Source organism: Manacus candei, unplaced genomic scaffold (assembly GCF_025592945.1).
Source record: "Manacus candei isolate 608988 ecotype Guabito, Panama unplaced genomic scaffold, ASM2559294v1 h1tg000078l, whole genome shotgun sequence".
Taxonomy (NCBI): Eukaryota; Metazoa; Chordata; class Aves; order Passeriformes; family Pipridae; genus Manacus; species Manacus candei.
The window spans coordinates 2,779,337-2,793,090 of record NW_026138126.1 but is presented as its reverse complement, the minus strand read 5'-3'; positions in this window follow the sequence as shown (position 1 = coordinate 2,793,090).

The window sequence follows — 13,754 nt, the reverse complement described above, 5'->3', positions numbered from 1 at the left end:
GCAGCCCTGCCAGCCCCCAGGGCTTTTTGGGGGCTCCCAGATCACAGCTGGTGCTATGAAAACCATAAATCATTAATTGCAGCTGGGAAGTGAAAGGCTGCGAGCTGCCGCCTGCGCAGACCCGCCGCTCGTTCCAGGCTCTGCCCGCTCAAAGCAGGTCTCCCATTTATATTTCATGAGTGTGTCCCTCAGAAGCAGTTCTACAGTGAGGAGAAGGAATAATGCACGCTCTGCACAGAGCCCCAGCAGCCTCCTCCATCCCAGCCAGACCCCTGTGCTGCTGCACAAGAAAACCCTCCCCGGGCACCCAATCCTGCTTTCTCCTACAATTTAGGGCAATCCATTAGGCCTTGTCCTACCCTTTGGAGGCGTGTGTGCCAACGGGCGGGTTGGCACAAGCCACCTCTTTCGAGGTGGATGTTGGGAGCACGCAGAAAGCTGAGCTCCATGGAGGTTGTCTCAGCCTGGGAGGCTTGTCTGGTCCTGAGCCCCAGCTGCTGGCCCGTCAGAGCAAACCCACATCAAGCCTCATTAAAAATTTGGGGCTCAGCCCAGGCACCCACTCCAGACACACACAGCCGAGGTGGAGGGGCACCCACACAACGCCCACACCCCGTGAAGAGCTGTCCTGAAGAAACACCTCTCTGGCTCGGTGGTTTTGGGCACTTGCCAGGATCTGGGCTGACCTGGGACCTTTCCCTCTCGGCTGGGAGGTGGTTTGGGGTCTTGGGGTAGTGCCCTGGGTGGTTGCACAGGACAAACTGTGTTTGTGCTCGTGCAGCTGCAAGCAGAGTGTTCTCCCCTCAGCGCTCCCAGCCTGGCTGCCTCCCGTGGGCGGCTGTCAGCTCGGGTTCAGGTCTCCCATCACCTGCTCTGAGGAGCCTGTCTGCTTGTTTGTTCTTGCCTGAACACGTTAATTAACCTGAATTAAAGCGTCATTTGAGCTGACAGTGCTGGGCTCCCTCGCGGCGACGATGTTCCTTACAATTACCACCTGGGCAAGGAGATTACAGCAGAATTCCTGCACTGCCAAAGTCCAGGAATGCTCCACGAGCAGGACCCATGGACCAGGATGGGGCTGGAGTAACAGCAAAGAGCTGTTCCCATGCAACTTGCTGGAAACAAGGGCAGATGCAAAAACCCTTGAACCTCCGGGACCATGGGGCTCTGCCAGGGGAGTTTAGTCCCCATTCAGCCTAGGGATGATGGGGACAAACTCCTGTCCATGATGCAGCAGCTGCTGTTCATGGGTTTGGGGTGGGACCCACCAAAAAGCTCCTTCCCTGGAGGAGATGCAGCCCTGGGATGGGTTGCAGAGCCATGGGTTGTCTCCATTCCTGCCTGGGGTTTCCAAATCTGGTTGCACCGTGCTGTAGCCATCCTGACCTGGTGCTGGGACTGGTCCTGCTCTGACAGGCAGGGGCATCCCATGGCCCCTTCCCTCTCTCAGCACCCACCGTGTCCTGCCAAAGGTGTGGCTTTTCCTAGAGGTGAGTGGAAATACCATAAGTCTGTATGGAGGGAGGGAGGGGCATGGCCAGGTCAAGGACCATCACTTTGGGCCTTTTGCCCCTGTTAATGACCAAATGGTGGAGGGTCCTGCATCATGCAAAGGTCATGCAGCTCCATCCTCCTCCAAGCAAGAGTCCCTGCAATGCCCCCAGACCAGGAGCAGTGTGGGGGTGTCAATGGGAGTCCCTGTGCCCCAGGTCAGGGATTTCCACTGGCAGTGAAAGACAAAGCACGACCCAAATCCAGCCCCTGTGCCCAGGGTCTGTCCCAGCACTCTCAGCCTGCAGTGGGTGCTCCCCATCCCTGAGCAGCACACTCCTGTGGCTGCAGGCATTGGAGGGATGGAATGCTGCTGCCCAAGGGCAGGAAATGCCAGGGAAAGCCCAGCTAGAGCCAGACTTTAAAACTAAATTATACCTTGACTTTTTCACCAGCTTTAGCACGAGCTGTGACCCTTGTCAGTGAGCTTCAGTGGGTTCGGATGTGTTCACATTTGCATGGGGAGAAAACCCACTTTTCCATGTCCCTCTGTAGCCCTTTTCCAATGCCTTGGATATCCAGTGCAGTTTCTGTGCTGCGTGTTCTCACTCGTTCAATGAATAATCAATTTAACTGCCATATGCACTGCTCATCGAGAAAGAAACTGCTTCTCGTTAAAGGTGTGAAAGTAAGTCATGTGTAAAATTAGCTTAGCCCTTTGCTAAGTCAGATGGGAATTGCTTTCAAGGCAATACAACCTGCCCAGATTCCCAGGAGCTGGACCATTTTCCACACCAGCTACTGCTTTGCAGAAGAGGGAAATATTTTCCCACTATGTATGTGAGGAGGGTTCTGGGTGGCAGAGGGAAGAGTGGTCACTAGAATGAGAGCCTGAGCGATGTCCCCAGGCTTTGAAATAACCAGCCTGGGAGAAAAGATCCCAATGCCCAGGGGGAACTGAGGGTGGCTGTCCCCACATTTTGCCTATGGGTGCCCAGCTTTTCTTTTTGCTTTGAAGAAAAATGAACTTCTGGGGTGGGATTTGCCCCCACTCCGGGGATTTGGACATTAATTTGTAATGGGGATTAAGAGTTCAAATCCCTTAAGCAGCTTTGGCAGTCCCATCCCTCACTCCCCTCGCTGTCGAGACCCCTGGCCAGCCCCAGTGTGGTCATTGTCTGCAAAACCCCCACATCAGCAGGGCACTGGGCACTGTGACACTGGAACCACATCATCAAGGATCCATTTGCCCTGTGGGTGATGGACACACAGCTCTATCCAGAGCCCGGGAGGGAGAGCCCAAAGCAGCCTGGCTGGAGGTTTCACTGCCCGGCTCCATCCCCGCTCTGGGCACGGAGCATCTGCTGGAGCTGTGCCCTGGGCAGTGGGAAGGGCTTTTACCATCCAAGACTAACATGGACTTTGGCAAAGGTTCTGCCATCCCCTGAAACATCTCAGGTTCAGCTGTGCCCCTGGAGTCACCCTTCCCTAAACCATAGGGCTGAGCCTCTGCCCCTGCTCCTTTGGGAATGGGGGTTTAAGGCCTGATCACCCCCAGCACCAGGCACTCCCCAGGGCTGAGGAGCAAGTGCAATGTCTCCACAGCAAGACACTTCTGTAAATAGACTGACACCTTTTCCCTGCTTAATTACCAAGGACTTTTAAGCAATTTCCACTATATTTTAGTTCTACGTGTCCGTTTCCTTCCGACTTCCCCCTGGGAACATCTGTCGTGGTTTAAAGAGCAGAGCTCACTGGAAGGCAAGGGACAGCTTCAACAGCCCAACTTCCAGGGCAATAAACCCAAGGAGAAGGACTGGCCTCCTGGTTTGGATGGAGGGAAAGGCTGTGGGTGTATTTTTCTCACCTGAAGGCTGCTGGCAGCACGTGGGATGCCAGAATGCCATGGCAGATGGCAGAAATGTGGCAGGAGGGGGCTGGCAGGGCTCCCTCTTGGGCAGCACCCTGAGCCCCAAGGCTTGACCTTGGTAGGGGGTTAAGGGTGAGCATGGCCCCCAGGTGTGGGATGCTGGATCTCTGGGGCATTCCTTCACCCCCTGCCTGGGAAGAGGGCTCTGCATCACAGATGCATGTGGACCCCTTCCTGGATTCCTCCACAAGGTCCTGTCCCCAGCTGGGGTATCTGGGGGATAGAGGTGTGAATTTGGGGGTGGTCCACCCTGGCTGTGCCCTGGTGATGTGGAAGGTCGAGCACAATGCAGGGGTGCAGTGCCCCTCTGTCCCCTGGCGTGATGCTCCGTGTGCCAGCGGCATCACCCCGCCAGCTCCTCCACTGAGGACACAGAGCAGGATGGTCCCAGTCTGCCTCAGGGCATCCTGGGGCAATTAGGGATCCTCTTGCCAAGGGCTTTGGGGCATGGGGTGAGCAGGGGCATCCCTGAGCCTGCTGCCAGACACAGCATGGCCTCTCCACTGAGTCACAGTGAGAGGAGGGTGCCCGAACTCGCAGCAACCTCATCAGCAGCCCAGCCCCATTAGTAACCATCTCCATGAGGATGTTCCTAGATCACACTGCAGGCAGCCACAGGGGTTGGGGAAAATGAAGGCTGTCTTCTTGCCACAGCCCTTCTGCCTCTCTGGGATCACTAATCCCACTGCCCACTCCCAGGGTGGCAGCTGCTTTGCTCTCCCCTCCTCCTCACATTCCCAGTCAGTCTCAGCAGAGATCCCCCTTTAGCTCAGTGTGCTGCTGGTCCCTGAATAATCCTGCAAGACCCTGGCAGCTCAGTCCTTGCACTGTCCTGGGCCAGCAGATCCCACTGCCCCAGCTGCCCTCACCTCTCAGCACCCCATCACTCTCCATGGAGGAGGTCACTGCTGCCCTCAACCACTCACAACCCCCCAAGAAGCAAAGCCTGGCTTGGGAAGGGAGAGGGAGATGCTGCATCTGCATCCCCATCCCCACTGACAGCCCTGCTGCAGGCTCTGCCGAGCTGCTCCTGCAGAAATCCCATGGAGTTCTGTAACAGCAGCAGCAACAGAATGATCTGTCAGACCTTTCCCATCAGGGGGTGGCCAACAGGCTGGTGTGGAGCAGAGCCCGGCAGTGGGGAGGGAGTGGGCACCAACCAGGGAGATTTTCTGTGCCAGTGGTCACAGTGAAACGTGCCAAACTTCACATTAACACAGCGATGGATGCCTGCAGGCACCTCAAACCAACAAAAACCCTCCTCTGCCCACTGGGAAACAAAGGCAGAGGCTGACTTGGATTTCCTCTGAAAAAAATGCAACTCCAGACAAGCATGCATTTGAAAAGCACACAGTTCCCAAAGGCTTTTATCACAGAGTGAAGGGATCACCCTTGGAAAAGACCTCTTAAGATCATTGAGTCCAACCATTAACCCAGCACTGCCAGGTCCACCACTAAACCATGTCCCCAAATGCCACATTGAGTTTTAGGGCCCAAGATAGCACAGTTAAAGCCATGGCCATGCACCAGTGACCTGGAGAACAGCTCTCACTCGTGTCCCATCCAACATGTGTGTCACTGTGAGATGGGAGCAGCTGTGGTGCACTCAGATCTGACCCAGAGCCACACATAGAAGGGACAGTCAGCAGAGAGGAGAGTGGCAACTGCAGCATCCATTTGCAGGTGCAGGATCCCATGGCAATGCTGGGAATGGAAATCCCCTGGGAGCCCAAGCCTGAGCTCACCAGTGTATTAGCAGCCAAACAGGCCAGGCACATTAGGTTCTTCTGTCTGTGAAGTGTTCCAGATGTTCATGTCTCTGCTTTGTGCTTGTGCTGTGCCAGCTGACCCTCCCTGACACAGGGAATGCATGGGGAGGAGAAAAGCAGGCAAGATCAGCTCTTTGTGGTTTGCACAAGCTTCCACTCCTGTGCCTGAGCCAGGAAAGCAGTGAATTTGCAGAGTTTTTTCAGTGCTGCCCCGAGGAAATTCTGAGTTCAGTTAGGGGCACTAAAAACCCGCAGTAAAGCTGCCCTCAGCTGGGGTGGCAGCAATGGGCTGTGCTCAAAGAGGTTTCTGTGAGCTCCCCAAAACCCTCCACAGGGCACCCCCACCTCCTGCCCCAGCTCTCAGGGCAGAGTCAGCATCCTTCACCCTCCTTCCCTCTGCTGTTTGCTGGTGAATCAGTCCCAGATCTTTAGGTGACACTTGCAGGGGTCCTGGACTGAGGGCTGGAGTTTCTGCAGCATCTCCCCACTGCTAGGGAGGATCTACATCAGCAGGGTCGGTTTGAGGTCAGTTCCTTTGGTCTTGGGAGAGACCCTTCCCTCGGATCAGGAAGGGGAGTCACACTGAGGCAGGGCTGAGGATCCCTCTTCCCACCTGGGATGGGACAAGTAGCTCACACCAGGGCACCAGGGATGCACCAGAGCTCTATAATGCACTCGGCTCTTGCTAATATGCTACTGGAAAGTCCAAGGTGGACAGTGCTAAAATGAAGTGTGATCTCCCATTGAACAGCCCTGACTGCCCAGGACCCACATCTGCCTATGCAGGACCCTGGATTTTGGGGGCTGGAGGCAGGGATGGTGCTCCCCACACAGTGCAGCCGTGTTTGACCCAGGGGAGAGCAGGACACTGCTGAGGGTTTGCAAGAACAAGGCACCAAAGCAACTTTGGACATACAGACCCGGCAAACCAGGCAGCTACCAACACCCAGGACCAGCACTCCACACCCAGGAGCAACATTCCACACCCAGGACCAACACCAAATGCTTGTCCTCAGTACCAGGACCAAGACTTAGGATCAACACCCAGTAGCACCCCTAGTATCAGCCCTCAGTACCAGCTCCAACACCCAATGCTGACTTCCAGCATCAAAGTGCTGATGCCCAGCACCATCCCCAGCACAAAGACCCTGTACCAGCACCAGTGCACGACTCACCAGTGTCCCAGCTTTCAGCCTAACAGAAAGAGTTTAGAGTTTGACCCCTTCACACGCAGACTTTCCCAGCTCCTCACCCCCGACAAAGGAGAAAGAACAAATAAAATCCATAAAGAAGGGAGAGGGGTTAGGAGTGGGCAGGAGCCCCCCAGTCCCCTGGGGCTGGGAGTGGGCAGGAGCCCCCCGACAAAAGAGAAAGAACGAACAAAATCCACAAAGAAGGGAGAGGGGCTGGGAGTGGGCAGGAGCCCCCCAGTCCCCTGGGGCTGGGAGTGGGCAGGAGCCCCCCAGTTGACTGGGAGTGGGCAGGAGCCCCCCAGTCGCCTGGGACTGGGCTGGGCTGAGGCATTTCCTGCACATGGCACAAAGAGCTACAAGAACTGCTCCCCCTGAACACGCCGAGCACGTCCTCCCACGCCTGGACGGGGTCTCGGGAGGAGAAGAGCTCACGCAACAGCCCTTCTTCCAGGCACTCGTGCTGCTGCCTTCAGAGCTTTATGAATATTGTAGCAAGGCCGTTCCTTTCATCTCTGCTTCTTTCCAGGGAGGCCCAAACCTTCTGCACATTCATTTTCCACCTCGCTATTCCCCTCAATTATTTAAACTCGCCCTCCCAAAAGCGGGGCCCTTCCATTATCGCGGCGCGCGTGGAATTTGGGGACTTGCAAATTCGCTCCGTTCCTCTGCGTTCGTGCAGAGCAGCAGGTTTCACAGGCTCCCCTCCCCGCTCCCTCCCAGCCTGGCCCCAGGCCACATTCACAGAGGCCCTGGCCACGAAAGCCTCAGAGTCGAGGCAGAGCACAGCAGCTCTTTCCTGGGGTCCTCGATGCTGCGGAGCTTCCCAACACAACTTTGACCATTTCCGTGGCTCTTCTTGCTGGTCCTCCCCCCCGGGTTGTGGGGGGGGCCAGATGTCCCTGCACCACAGCTGTACCAACGTGGCTCACACCAGAAAAGTCCCTCGCTGTTCTGTGTTCAGCCTCAGCAAAGCTGAAAATACCTTCCAGGGCTCCCTGTGGGGTAGATCCCTCCCCTATCCCTCTAATGAGACATCCCCAATTAATTGCCTCGTAACTAGAAGGTAGGAATGCCAAGCCCAGCTCCCCAAATACTTGAAGTTAAAACCTGGAGGCTCAAATGTTGCTGGAGAAATGCAGTTTTCAATAAAACAGATTCGTATTGACACCTCCTTTGTCTACTTCTGAAAGGTGGCAGCTGCATTTGGACACCAGCACGTGTGTGCCTTCCTGCTGGCACAGCTCCCAGCACAGCCCCACGCCGCTGGGCTCCGGCCACAGCTGAAGAGGGGTGTCTGGAGGAGCTCTGGAGGTGCTGGTGGGACACAGGAGCTGGGGAAGGGGTGACTCAGTCGCCTTTGACGCATCTCAACCTCCTCCCGTCACGCCTGAACCTGCCCAGTGCCTGAGAGCAGGGGCCTTGTGGCTGCACCAGCCCTGCCCACACGCTGTGCCCTGCTCAGGTGTGAGTAGAGAGACCCCCAGTCCCTGCTCCTCCTCCCCATCCTCCTGCTGTTCGTGTGCCCTCCTCTGGCTGTTGCAAACCCTGCTAATGGTCTCTTGGTTTGCCTGGTCCTTCCTCCCTGAGGCCACCGTGGGAGGACTGGGGTCTTCTTGCCCCACGTGGGGGGTCAAGGGTGGTGGGGATGTGCAGTGTGTCCCCTACAGACTGGCCACCTCCACCAGCACTGTGTTACTGCTGTTATTAGTACTCATTTGTGCATTTACTGGCACACAGATGCAGGTTGGAAATGGGCTGGGGGCTCCGAGGGGACACTGATGTGGAGGGGCTGCCAGAGCCCTCAGCCTCCAACAGCACCAGCAGCATCACCAGAGCAGGAAGACCCTGCTCTGAGCAGCTCCTGGCTTCATAACCCCCCAAAACACTCCAATAGGGGCACATGCAGCTCCTCTAGGGCTGTGTCAGCAACATCCCCCAGTCCTAGATGGACACTGGGAAGTGCCACTGTGGCACTGCTGACCAGTGACCCTGTGGCACCAGCCCTGCTGGGGTTCCATCCCTTCCCTGCCACCCCGACTTGTTTGGTGGCCTGTCCCCAGCAGTGGGACCCCTCGCCCACCGTGGCCAGGCCATTAATTCACTCCCTGAATTAATCATCAGCCTCACTCCGCGCCCGACTCCTCACTTAAAGAGATTTTTGCACATTAAAAATTAACAGCACTAAATGATTGATGTCCAAGTCCCCCTGCACCCCGAGGAAGAGCTCAGGCTGCTCCAGCTTCACTTTCCACGAGGGCTCCAGCGTGTCCTTGTCCCCTCCACTGCACTGGGCATCATCTGGGGGAGAAAACCAGCATGGCAGTGACCCCCCCAAAAAAGCCACCATTAGCTCTCTAGAGCTGCTGTTGGTCTGGTGGAGGTGTTTTAGGTGATGGAGCATCCTCAGAGCCCTGGAATGTGCCCATAGTGGCCATCACCAGCAGGGAGGGGATGCTCTGCCCGTGTGTGGGTCTTGGGGGATCTCAGGGGCTCTTTGCCAGCCTGAGCAGGGCAGAGCAGGGCTGCAGGCATGAGTGGGAGCTGCTGTGGAGGCCTTCTGCTCTCTCCCCCCATGACTCCATCTCTCTGTGCCACTCCAAGCCGTGACAGGTATTTGGAGCAGCTGTTGAGGTGCTGCACAGGTCGGGGGGGCACAAAAGTCTTCTTTGCACTGACCTGGGCCACGTGGGCTCTTGTCCATCCTTTCACTGTCCCACCAGCCATGACAAGCTCCTGCTCTCACCTCCAGCACAGCCTGGCTGCCTCCTGCCCTGACTCAGCACCCATCCCGTGCACCCACCTCGATCACTCACCGCCTCACCCACCCCGTGAACCCTCCCACCTCCTGCACCCACCTTCTCACCCATCCCCTGCCACCACCTCAGGCCCCTGTCCCCAACACCCCACAGCTCCAGCATCCCCCCCAGAACCCACCCCCAGCACCCCTCGTGTACACCCAACCATTAACCCACCCCCAGCACCCCTCGTGTACCCCCAACCATTAACCCACCCCCAGCACCCCCCACCCAAGCCCACCCATTAACCCCCCATATCCCCCCCCAGCCCCTCCCCGCCCCCCCCGCCCCCCCGTGCCCCTCCCCCGCCCTCCCTCCCCCGCCGTTAACGGGGCGGCAGCGCCCCCTGCCGGCCCGAGCGCACCGGGGCCGCCCCGGGCCGGGGGGGGTCGCGGGGCTCGGGGCTGGGGACGCGGGGTCGGGGGTGCACCTTAGGAGGGTCACCGACCCCCCGACCCCCCCTCACTGCACCATCGTCCCTTCTCCTGCCGCTCCCTCACCGCGACACCGCTTCCTCCGCGGGCAGCTGCGGCTTTCCCCCGAAGTCCCCCCGGCCCCAGCTCCAGGGGGCACGCTGGGCAGGGCCCCGACGTGCTGCCCACCTCACCAGCGAGCCTGGCATCTCCTCCTGCGGTCGCTCAGCCCCAGCTGTGCCGTGGTGCCCTGCTCTCCCCCCCCCAGCCACCACTGCCTCCAGTCCCTTCTGCCCGGTGAGACCTGGGGTCCTTTGCCCGCCCTGTGGCATCACCGTCCTATTCAGAGCCCGATGGGCTGCACCAACCACCACCCAAGTGCTCGGCCAGGCTTTGGCTCCTCATCTCCTGGAAGCCTCATCGGTCGGGGGGGGGGGGGTCACTTCTCAGCTTCACGCTTCCCTCACATCCTGCTTAGTCTCGACACCGAGCCCGTGTTGGATCCCCCAAACACACATTTAATCACTGACAAATGTCCCTTATTTCAGGCGTCTGTCCTCTTCCTGGGAGAGACGAGTCTGGAGCAGTGCCAGGGGACCGGAGCAGCGCTCTCGCCGCCCCCAGTGCCCCCGGTGTCCAGTAGCGCTGCCGGTGCTCCCTGCCCCGTGTCCCATGGCTGGGGGGCTGTCCCTCTTTTCCTGCCCCTCGAGGGAGAAGGCACGCAGGTCTCGCACGCCTGGCTGCTCCCCGTGTCCCCGCGGGGCCGTCCCTGTCCCCGCCGTGCAGATGGGCTCAGACCGGCAACTTCAGAGGCACCACCCACACTGTGCAGCATCTGCAGGAAAAATTCCCGTAGACCGGCCACCTTCCAGCTTCTCTCGGCTCGCCGGCAAAGAACGAACCGGCTGGGTGCTGTCACCGGGGCCGCGTGGCAGCCGGGGCTCCAGACAGAGTCTGGCAGAAGGGAGCTCTCAGAGGCGGCGGCGATGGAGCAACACTTGGGGAACGTGTTCCCGTCGTGCAGATGGGGTGGGAAGTTCCCAGTGGAGATCCGAGAGCTGAAAGCAGCGGCAGAGGTGCTGCCCAGACGAAGATTCAGGCTCCGAACCAGCCCACGGAGGGAAGGGAGTGGGAAAGCCCATCTCCTTGGCCCCGCTCCACCGCTGCCGGCTCAATGGCCCGATTGTCTACCGGGACCAGATGCGCCGCTCCGGGCGGCGGCACAGAGGGGCTTTTCTGCTCCTCTCAATGACAGATCTGTGCCGTTCCCGTCGGGAAAGTCCCGCTGCGCCGACCTGGCCCTTGCCAGATGCCCGGCAGCCGGGAACCTGCCGGCCGCGGGGCGCCGGGCGGAGAAGGACGCTCTGTGTGCCGGACACACGTGGCCTTTCCCGATTCCGCTGGAAATGTCATAAGGGAGTCAGATGCCGTCAGCCCGAGGGCTCTGCGGCGGGGAGAATGGAGCTGGGGCGGGAGGAGTGGAGAAATGTGGAAACAGCTGGAAATAACTTCCCAGGGAAAGACTGGAGTTGGCTTACTGGTGGCTGTGCTGGGCAGGACATTCCCTCTTTGTCCTAAGGACTCAGCTAGCGTCTTTGCTGGGTGCTAGAGGCAGAGAGCACAGAAGCAGAAGGGATTTGGGGGCTAGGGTGTGCTCCCCGTGCACAGTCAGCCCCATCCTGCTCTGCAGGGTGAAGGGACAAGCTGGAAATCAGTGAGTGAAGCTGAGCCCAAATCACCCAGCAGGTGATGGGGACACCATTGTCCCCATGCAGGCCAGTGTCCCTACAACTTGCTGAGGGCTGGGGATCTCAGAGATTTACCAGGGCTGCTGCCCTTGTGCAGGGGCATTTCCCACGGGGACGGGGCAGCACCTGGGAGCTCACCCTACTGCGGGACCGAGGTCACAGGAACTCACAGGGGCAGAGGTCCCTCTTCCCAGGACCCACCCCATCTGGGGATAATCAGTGCAGGTACCTGTTTTCAAAACCCATTTCACAGCCCACTGGTTACAGGTGGACATGAGGGTACAACCCAGAGCCCTGAAAGGAAAATGGCCATTTTGAAGGAGCGCAGTGTTTCAGGCAAGGTCACAAATTTTCAAGGCACCTCAGGCTGCAAACCCTCTGTAAGCAGCATGATCTCCGCACCTGGAATGTCCCAGACCTGGGAGTATCCCACTGAAGGGTCCCACCGACTGTTGGGGTGTGTTTGTGGCCACGTAAGGACAGGACATGCCGGCCGTTGGGACAGGTCCCCCGGTGCTGCCGGCTGGGCTGGCCCGTGGCCAAAGCAAATCCTGGATGTGGGAAGCCCGCACGGCATTTTCCTCAGCACTGATAAGGCAGCCACAAAAAAAACCTGTCCTGGCCTTCCCTGGGCGGTGCCGTGCCAGGCACAGCAGGGATTGCCCGAGATAAAAGCCTGCGCCCGCTGCACAGGCACAAAGCGTCACCTGCAGGCGGCCAGATCAGAGGGGATACGGGCAGGGATGGGGGACGAGGGCATCCTGCACCTCGATGAGGGCTGGTCTTGCAGGGCCATGCTGGGGATAAGAGGGTGCACGGGGTCACACACATCAGAGGGACGTAGGGAGAGGTGGCATGGATCAGGATGTCCCCAGGGAGAGGGTGACATTGAGGGCATTCTGTCTTTGGTGCAGCTGCCAAGGCATGGCCCTAAATTGGGTTCAAGGGGGTCTTCAGGAAGTGATGCATAGCAGGAGATGGCAAGGTGAGGGGTCTGTGGGGTGGCTGTCCCACTGTCAGGGTATGTCTTCCCCCAGTGGCTTCAGCCTCGAAGACAGCCCCTTCCCTGGGGCTTGGCTGGGTCTGAGCACCATGCAGGCACCCACAGCCCCTCGGGGACCCTTCCCCAGCTCCTGCCAGTCCATGCACAGCTGGAGAGCTGGGGGAGCTGCTCTGTCTCCGCTCTCTGCTCTCTTGTTTTGCTGCAGCGTCCTGGGGAGGAAGGATCCGAGCAGAGAGGCGACAAGAGGAAACGAGCTTCCCGTTCACTCCCAAACCTGCAGGCAGAAAACAAGGACATCCTGCCGGGGCAGCTGGGCAGGGACACTGAGCCTGTGGGAGGGCAGCAGCGTGCTGGGCTGGGATATTGCTGGCATTGACACCCTTTCCTACAGGGACTGGGCCAGGCAGAGCCCCACAGCCTTTGTCTCTGGTCCCCACAGCCGGGCCAGTCATTTGTGGGGCCATGGAGGGGGTGGTGGAGCCAGGAGCGAAGCTCGGGCAGATTTGGTGGAGCTGGAGCATGAACTCAGCTTCTCCCTGCCATGGGCCACCACTGGCCAGCCTGGACACCCTGGGCTTTGGAGCCCACTGCCCCAGAGAGGACCAAGATGCTCAGGGCTGTAGGTTCCTGCTGCTCATGGAGGGGACCAGGATGCCCAAGGGTTGGGATCCCACTGCCCAGGGAACAAATGGAATCATCCAGAGCCGCAGCACGTGGGATGGCTCATGCTGCAGCACACTGAGCTGCAGCCCTTCCCCATCGGCATCTTCAGTGGCATTTCTCGGGGTGTGTCCATCCAAGGGCCATCTGAATGACACAAGGTGACAGCAAACGTCCACTTGCAGCCTGTCAAAAGCCTGGCCAAGTTTTGTGTGTGTTCTCATGTGCCGACACCACCCATTTCCTGTGCTGCCTGCAGAGGGACGAGGACACAGTGTGATCTGTCAGCCTGCAGCCACCTCCAGCTCCTGGGGCTCTGTGCCCAGCAGGCTGCAGAGAAGCACCCGGCCATGCTGGAGTGTGTCACAACACACCCACACACATGTCACCTTTCCAAGTGCCCTGGTGGGGAAGCTGAGGCACGATCGCATGCACAGTCCCAGTAGGACTGGCAGAGAGCAAACGGTTGGGATTGACAAGGAAAATAATTTTTTGAGTCCTTCTTCTGGACCATAAAATCTTTTTAATGTTTCTGATTCTATGAAAACTCATCAGCTCCCAGAGCTTTCTGTTCAGATGGATGCTCTCAGGAGGGCCAGGGCTGGTTTCCCTGGCCAACATGGGAAAACAGCGTGCCAGGCCCTGCCATGATGCCATGAAAGTCTGCAGAGCCCCAGACAGCTGAAGGACAACATTCCAGCACCAGAAAACCATCGTTTTATGGCAAAACGGTCCCTACAGAAGCCTAACAA